The following is an 8467-nucleotide window of genomic DNA, read 5'->3' as shown; positions in this document are numbered from 1 at the left end:
GACATACTCAGTCGCTCTGTTCAGAGAGGTGGAACTCTCCCTATCCTGGGAAAGCAGACACAAAGTCAGGATTTTTTAGATCACTGAGAGCTTTGAGGGGCTGACATCATTGCCTGGGCATTAAGCAGCTTCTCATGTGGTTTCAAACCTGAGTCCCTTCCTCCCCCCAGTGCATCTGGGGAGCCTTGAATTTGAGCAGTGCAGACAGGGAGAGTGCTGGTGGTAGGGGACACAGAGTTGGGGGATAGTGCTGGTGTGGTGTGGTATTTTCTCAGGCTTCTTTTGTTTCTGTGCTCTGTCAAATGTGGTTGATTTGTGTAAAAGGCTCAGAGTCAAACCGGCCCCTATTGGTTAGGGCAGTGCAGGGCTGGATGTGGTGTTAGCAGAGAAGTTGAGGGCAGTTAAACCACACAACCAAATTTGACACTTTAAAAAGCCACAAAAAATGGAAGGAAGTATTCACCTTTACACAGTTAGGCAGGAAAGGGACCTGCTCTCTCTGCCGTGGTATGCTGGGCTCTCTGTGTTGGGTATTGCAAAGTGTGTTATCCTCTGTGGGAGGTGGTTGGGAATCTCATGCTTAGGATTCTTCAGACACCACACCTTCTCTTCACTCCCCTGATACTGTTTTGATTTCTTTCTTTTTGCTTTTGTGGTGCTGGGTCCCAATGCAGCGCTTGAGCATACTATCTGTGTAAGCTATCCCGAAGTCACATCCCCACCCTTCCTGACACTGTTCTGAAGGAAAGAGCAAAGGATTCCTGAAGGCCCAAGATAATACTTAACATTCTACCAAGTGTCTGACTTGTCTCAGGTATTTAAGGATTTTTGTACCTTTTGGTTTTATTTTCTTAATATAGACAAAGCAGGAAAACCCATGTCCTTGAAGCCATTAGCATAGGTACCTGTAAATAGGGGCAACAGGAGGGTACTTCTGGAGCACAGAGACACAGAAGCCCTGAGATCACTGCATGATTGAATATCATATACAGAATCAAAGTAGTCCTTCTTCAGAGAAAACATGATATCAGATTCAACTTTAATGAGGTTTTACATATGACATTAATATCACATAACTAGGTGTTCAGAGTTACTCAGAAGAGGGGGGTAGGCTAATGTGAGAGAAAAAAAAAATGATGTTCCAACCCTCTCCTGCCCGGCCATAGTGCAGAGTGGGTCTTCAAGCCCTGGACTCAATCTGCCCAGTCTCAGGGGTAGTAGAAACCTTTCACACATTCCAATAATACACTCATTCAATATTTCTGTGCTTACTGTCAGCCTTTGAGAGAACAAACATTGTATCCCTCCTTCAAGGATGAGCTCCATTCTACTGATTTATACCTGTGACCTAGGCCTTCTGCTTCCAGAGCTCCTCCTGTGGTAGTTTCTTGTCCACCCCTGACCCCCATCTCCTTCACATCCATTTCTGTTGCAGTAGAGTCATGTGCAGCCAATATCCCCAGATGCTTTTAATAAAGTAGATCCAGGGCTTATCAGATTTGCAGTTGGTGGTTGTCCAAAGGTCAACTTACAAATGTTAGTGAAGGTGGTTTGGGCCATAATAAAGAAGTTTCATCTCGGGACAAGATCATGGTAGCAACAGCAACCTGAAAACTCAAAACTTCAGAGAGACCTGTTTCTACAAGGAGTCAGGCATTTGCATCCAGGGCTCTGCCTCCCACCACATGTATGTGTTCAACCTTCTTCAGCTCTGAGTCCTCCAGTTTCCTGGCTTCTCCTCCTCTGCAGAGGGCCTGCCCTCAGCAGCCACAGGGGGGCGCTAGAGAAGTGGGCAGAAGGAGAGTGGCAGGGGCTCCTCCCAGCACCACCACACACCCCCCCCCACTTCTGGGTTAACAGCTGGGTTTTCTTCTCAGGAACCTCCTCAGTTACTTCTCCCTGCCTCTGACACAGTCAGGAGCATCAGCTCTAAGTCAGTGCTGCAGGGATCACTTCCATTTTGAGCAGGCTTTCAGTGTTGGGAGACATTTCTTCTCCTTTTATCATCTGGTCCTCTTGCTCTGTGACCCAGGGAAGAAGGCATGCTGTGGGCTCTAGCCCTACTTCTAGCCATCCTGCCTCCTGGTAAGTATGTGGCAAAGATGCCCATGGGATGTGGTTTTCCCCTCAAAGAGGCCATAACAATGAATCCCATTACCTTTTAGCCATTAATTTTTATTGTTGTTACCATTCCAGGCAGTCAAACATCTTCCAGTTTGGAAAGGAGAATGATATCAGTCACGAGTTCACCTGGGTCAAACGTAGTAATCACTTGTGATTTATCAAGTACCTACATCCACTGGTATCAATTCAAGGAAGGGCAGGTCCCAAGACGCCTCCTCTACTATAATAATTACAATTACAGGGTTGTGGTGGACTCAGGAATCAGTTCGACGAAATATGATGCTAAAATAACAGATGGGAGTTATCAATTAATAATACAAAATCTTGGTGACAGTGACTCTGCTGTGTATTACTGCGCCTACTGGACTAGCACAGTGGTTCAGACCTGCCTTTATCTATACTCAAAATGTTGCTATGTCTGCCTCTGGTACACAGATAGAGATCAGCCCCATCCCATTTCCTGCCTCTGACTTCACTGTACTCTAAACAAAGGGAAACCATGAGCCCAAAGCCTAACTCACCACCCTATATACTTCTCAACACCCAATGTACTCCTCAACAGTTATGCTCTGCCCCCATCTGTACCTCCAAGACCAATCTCCCAAACTGCAGTCTCTTGTCCTTGGCTAAGGATTCTGGCTGACAGCATCATTCTCTCAGCTCTCCTACAGCCTGTTGGAGGCACATTCAATCTGATAGCTAGGAACACAAGGTCACTTAAGGTTGATCAGTTAGAGGTGACATTTAGGAAAGCATTCTGGAAGGCAAGTTGCATTAAGTCTTTATCCAACAGAGATCTGCAGATAATATCTGGGAATGACTGATTTATTACTCAGGATTATGAAAAATAATAGAATGAAATATTTAGGCTTCTTAAAGATCTAATGCAGGGAGTCATAATTATTATTTTTTGGAACAAGTAAATATTTCCCTCTCCATAACTAACCATGGTACTGCTGGTATGTGTTAGAAGATAGGAAAGAAGTGATTGTTGTAAATATGCTAACTTTTGCATCTACTAACACATGTTGGAGAACATAACTTCAAAAAATCGAGTTGCAAAGATCTACTCAGTGGAATTATTTTTTTTTAAGATAGTGAGAAAGAGAGAAGAGAGAGAGAGAATTTTTTAATATTTACTTTTCAGTTTTCTGTGGACACAACATCTTTATTTTATTTTTATGTGGTGCTGAGGATTGAACCCAGCACACCACGCATGCCAAGCGAGCATGTTACCACTTGAGCCACATCCCCAGCCCTAGAATTATTTTTTTAAAGGAAAAAGAAGGCTTATTGCTTTGCTAGCAAAGGAGAAACATTCCTGTCCCACAGGCTATGATTCTGCCCATCTATAGGAACAGGGGGCTTTTAAAGAGATGACTCAAAAGCTATATTTCATGTGTCCTCTGTCTGGAGTTGTAATTCTCCTGTTAATTTGGGGAGATAGTCATTTCTGAGATCATCTGGTGCCATCCTCAATGTCTAAATTACTTGATCCTATGATGGTGTGTACTCAGGGATAGATAACTCTGCCTACTACAGGGAAGAATGGTAATCCTGTTTCCTCTGAGATTAGGGAGGGGGAGAAATTAAGGAGGAACAGGGAGAGAGGAAGAGAAAGAAACATGTCCATTTTAAAAATAAATTGCAGTGGCAGAGCAACAAGGGTTATATTCAAAGCATAAAGTGGACCACTGTAACATTCCCCACTGTCAATTTCTACATTCCATTTCTGTGGAAAAATGGGTGACAACATCTCCAAACTGCTTCCTGTTGAAAGGGCGTGAAGTTGGGGGAAGTAACCCAAAGTCTTTGTTCTCTATCAGGTGGGGCCTGGACAGTTAAGGGCATCCAGCATCAGAGCAGTTCAGAGGTCCACAGTGGCAGATGGCAGGTGACTGGACAAGGCATATATAGGGCAGGGATCATGCAAATGGCCAAAGTTCTAGAGACTTCCCTGAGTTTATTTTCCTTTTTCTCAAAGTGGACCATGATGGACAAAACTATACTGTTCAGGGAGAGAAGGTGGGAGTTCCCTGAAGCAAAAGGAGCTTTGGCAACAGTCCCTCCCTTTACTCACAGGAACAGCTTCTTTGGTTTAACTTGAGGCAAACTCACTCATCTCCTAACTCTCCTGCAATTGGGTCTCTACAAGTTCGCGGGCACCATGAATCTTCAGCATGGAAATGGAGTTCCATGGAGAACCAGGCCTGACCAAAAAAAAGATACTGTTAATTTTAATTATTGAAAAGGACGGTAATTTGATGGAAACTCTAGTTAAAGGTATATCTGTGTCTAAAAGAATAGAGCTAAACTTCATATCCACTTCTACCCTCTTTTATAGACACAGATATATACCTTTAACTAGAGTTTCCATCAAATTACCATCTTTTCAATAATTAAAATTAACAATATCTTTGATGAACAATCATATAAGGATATTGTATTTTTAAATAAAAAAGCCATAAAGGGAAAGGGTTATCTCTGTCTATTCAGTCATTTCTACAGTTGTAAAATTAATCCAGATGAAAGGAAACAGAACAGTGAGACATCACATTGATGGAGGGCTCAGCTGTGAATATCAAGGGTAATAGGTTTGTAGAAATTTTAAATTTCATGTTCTGAAATTTCATTTGTTAGTGGTATAGATAATTGCAATAGATTCTGCAAGGGTATGTGTGCATATTACTCAAAAGTCTTGGTGAATTATCTTATAATTTTTATTTTATTCATTGATTCTTTAACTTTTCTGTGTATATATTCTTGTTACCTATAAGTAATGGCAGTTTTATATCTACTTTACATTCCTAACTTTTATTAATTTTGTATTCTTAATATCTTGGTTGAGACTTCTGGTGCAATATTTAATAAAAGTGAAGTGATAGACATCCATGTCTGAGTACTCATCTCAAAGGGAAAGGTCTAGATGTTTCTGACCCAAGTATGTCACACAGTGACCATTTCTTGCATGTGTTTACAGCCCTTGTTGCTTATTAATATTCAGTTGAACTTTCTGTGGAAAGCTCTACCATTTTCCTTAAAAGTTCCCTGAATAGAGTATTGATAGACTCATTTCTAGGTATCTTACACTACTTATTGATCTGTGTATGGTAAAATTTTGCTATATACTTCTCACTCTAATTTATTGCTGTGATACAGAAATTCTACTGATTATTTTTTGTGTTGACAGCCTATTAAAAATGTGATGAATTTTGGTATTATGCTTATTTATATGTAAGTTTTCTAGTTTGTAATAATATCATTAGCAAATTATGACATTTTTGCTTTTATCATTTCAATATGCAAAAATAGAAATACTTTGTGTATATTAGGTAGCATATTCAAAAAGGAACAATTTTAAAACACCAGGTTACAAATACAATTAATGGTTGTTTTATCAGCTTTTTCCTTGTTGTGACCAAAAGACCTGACAAGACAATTTTAGAGGAGGAAACATATATTTGGGGCTCAGTTTCTGATATCTCAGTTCACAATCAGCCAGTTTTATTGCTCTGGGTCCAAAGCATGGCAGAACATCATGACAGAAGAGTATGATAGAGGAAAGTGGCTCAGGACATGGATACCAGGAAGCTGAGAGAGAGAGAGAAAGGGGGGGGGAGGGCACATGCACTCATTCCACCACAGACAATATATAAATCCCCAGGCATCCTCTGAATGACCCCCCTCCTCCAGCCACACACTACCTTTCTACAATCACCACCCAGGTAATCCCTATCAGGAGATTAACACACTTAATTAGGTGAGGGCTCACATCACTCAACCATTTCACTTCTAAACTCCCTTGCATTGTCCCACATATGAGATTTTGGAGTGACCTCATATCTTACAATAACAGAGTGGGTGTTCCATTCCTGACTCAGATGCTTTTGGTCCTGTGACATTGAAGGAATTATCTGCATTTGTTCTCTCCTTTTCACAGTGAGTAGCAGAGAGGTCCCTGGAATAAGACTTCCCTTCTTTCTTCAAGTTTCTAAGCTTTGGTGACTCTTTAGCAAGGTGGGAATTTATAGTGCACTACCTATGATTTCTTTTTTAAAAAACTATTGCTCATCTCAAATCTGTTAGGAAAGCTATTAACTAAACATCAAAAGACAAGTAGTGCTGTTAAAGATGTGAAGAAAAGGAAATCATTAGATATGGTTTGTAGTAATGTAAATTGATGTAGTAATTATGGGAAATGTTGTGGAAGTTCACATAAAATTAAAAGGAGAACTTCTAGTAGGTGTGAGGTAGTGGAAACAGGCAGTCTGAGTAGGAAAATGGCGAGGGTCAATAAGAGAGCAGATATCAGGACCACTGTTTGAGTAATGCTCCATCATTTGATGTGTTCCAGCATGACAAACAGCATCTATTTTCCAAAAGGAACAAAAGACTCCATTTTTACAAAAGAGACAACTTTGCTATTCAGCCTGAGCATACATATACAACAATTAAAATCTCAAGGACAGGTTACAGGGAGTCAGTCAACTTCCCCTCATGTGCCTTTATAAGAGGGGCTATGGAGATATGCTGGTGGCACATTTGCCCTTCCCATACTGAGTTGGGAACTTACATTTCTGAACCTTAACCTTCTCTTTAATAAATGTCTGCTTGGTTGCTTATCTTGGCATTTGAGGTGTTCTTTCTTCGACTCCGTGGAACATGGACCCAATTTCTTCCAATAGCAGTGGCAATCCCATTTATGAGTATATAAACAAAGGAAATAAAAACACTCTCTCAAGGGATGGCTGCACTCCCAGGTCCTTTGCAGAATTCTTTCCAACAGACAAGACATGGAAACCATTTAAATGTCTGCAATGGATGAATGGAGAAAAGCAATGTGATTGATGAAACACACACACACACACACACACATACACACACACACTCATGCACAGAGGAATCTCCAGAAAGTTATTCAATATTTAAAAAGAACAATATTTTTCCATTTGCAAACAACACAAATTAGCCTGAAAGACATTAGGCTACATGAAATAAACCAAAGAAAGAAAGATTAAAACACTACATGATTCCCTTATGTATAAATCTGAAAAGCTAAACCCATAGAACCAAGATGTAGAGAGAGGTTGTGTCACAAGGTCCCACACTTAGCATGTGGAACTTCTTTGTGAGTCCTGTTCTGCACTTACCACCCTCTACATGGCCACCCCAAGCAGCCTGATATCTGTGTCCACCATAGTGGTTTCCTCTGACACTGTAGCTGGAGGACAACAGTTTGGGACAGGTGTTGTTTCCCTCATTCAACCCCATGTTTTTCTTTTACTGGAAACCACGAGGGTCTTGCTGAGAATCCACTAAACCCTTGCTAGTACATTGTACTAGGAAGTGTAGTGGAGGAAAGGAAAAAAAAAGGTTCCTAAAAAGACTGTGTGGCTGCAGATTACATGCAGATTTTATTAAGTAATTAATAACAGTGATAATAACAATTGAAATAGTTGTGAATGCTGACAACAAAATACAAAATCTGTTTCCATAACACAATTGGTGGCAATAGATTTTTATCCCCCAAAGGAATATTTTATTGTAGATGGAAATCTGAAAAATAAAAAAGTAGAAAGCAAAAACACTGACATTTTCTTACCACCCCATTGCTCATTACCTATACTGCATGTCTTCCTACAAATTATTTCACTCTGAAAATATTGGTACAGCTGTCAATTTCACATTTGAGCTTGATGTGTACAGAAAGGGTAAATGTTAGTACCACAATATTCTTTATTAAAAAAATCCATTAGCTTTATATTTGACCACCGAGTCTCTGAACCAGCACAACCCAAAGCCTGTCTCTGGAGACACAAGAAACTGAACCTCGATTAGGATACTAAACCTAGTTCTCAGGTGCTACTCCAGAAGAGGAGCTCAGGAGCTGTATGTGCTTGTGAGAACCCAACTACACACCAATTCCTTTCAGAGATAAGCTCCTTCCTGACATGCCCACCACCTTCTCCTTGTGGCCATCTGCCTGAATACTTAAGAAGGTCCTGGGAGCAATTGGCATGACTAAACATGAATCTGCATTTCCCCTGGAATCAAGGTTAAGTCTGTCTCTGCAAGCATCATTGCACATGTTCCTTGGCCTGTGCTTCCCAACACACTGTCTTCTCCAATTCTAAGTTCTTGGTCATCTGGTCTTGCCTTAATGTCCCACCTATGCCCTGGTACAATTTAGGCCTCTTTTGGGGGTGATGCATACACACACACCACCACCACCACAACCACCACCAACTGATTATCTAAAATCATGTCATAACCTGTAATTTCTACTGCATGAGGTCCCTAGAGATCACCTAGTGAACCTGACCAGTTTTGAGGTTAAATAATT

The sequence above is a fragment of the Marmota monax genome, unplaced genomic scaffold, assembly GCF_021218885.2.
Source record: "Marmota monax isolate L192 unplaced genomic scaffold, Marmota_monax_Labrador192_F-V1.1 WCK01_AAM20220418_F8-fsc00107, whole genome shotgun sequence".
Lineage (NCBI taxonomy): Eukaryota > Metazoa > Chordata > Mammalia > Rodentia > Sciuridae > Marmota > Marmota monax.
The sequence above is the reverse complement of the archived record's forward strand: the minus strand, read 5'-3'. Positions refer to the sequence as shown.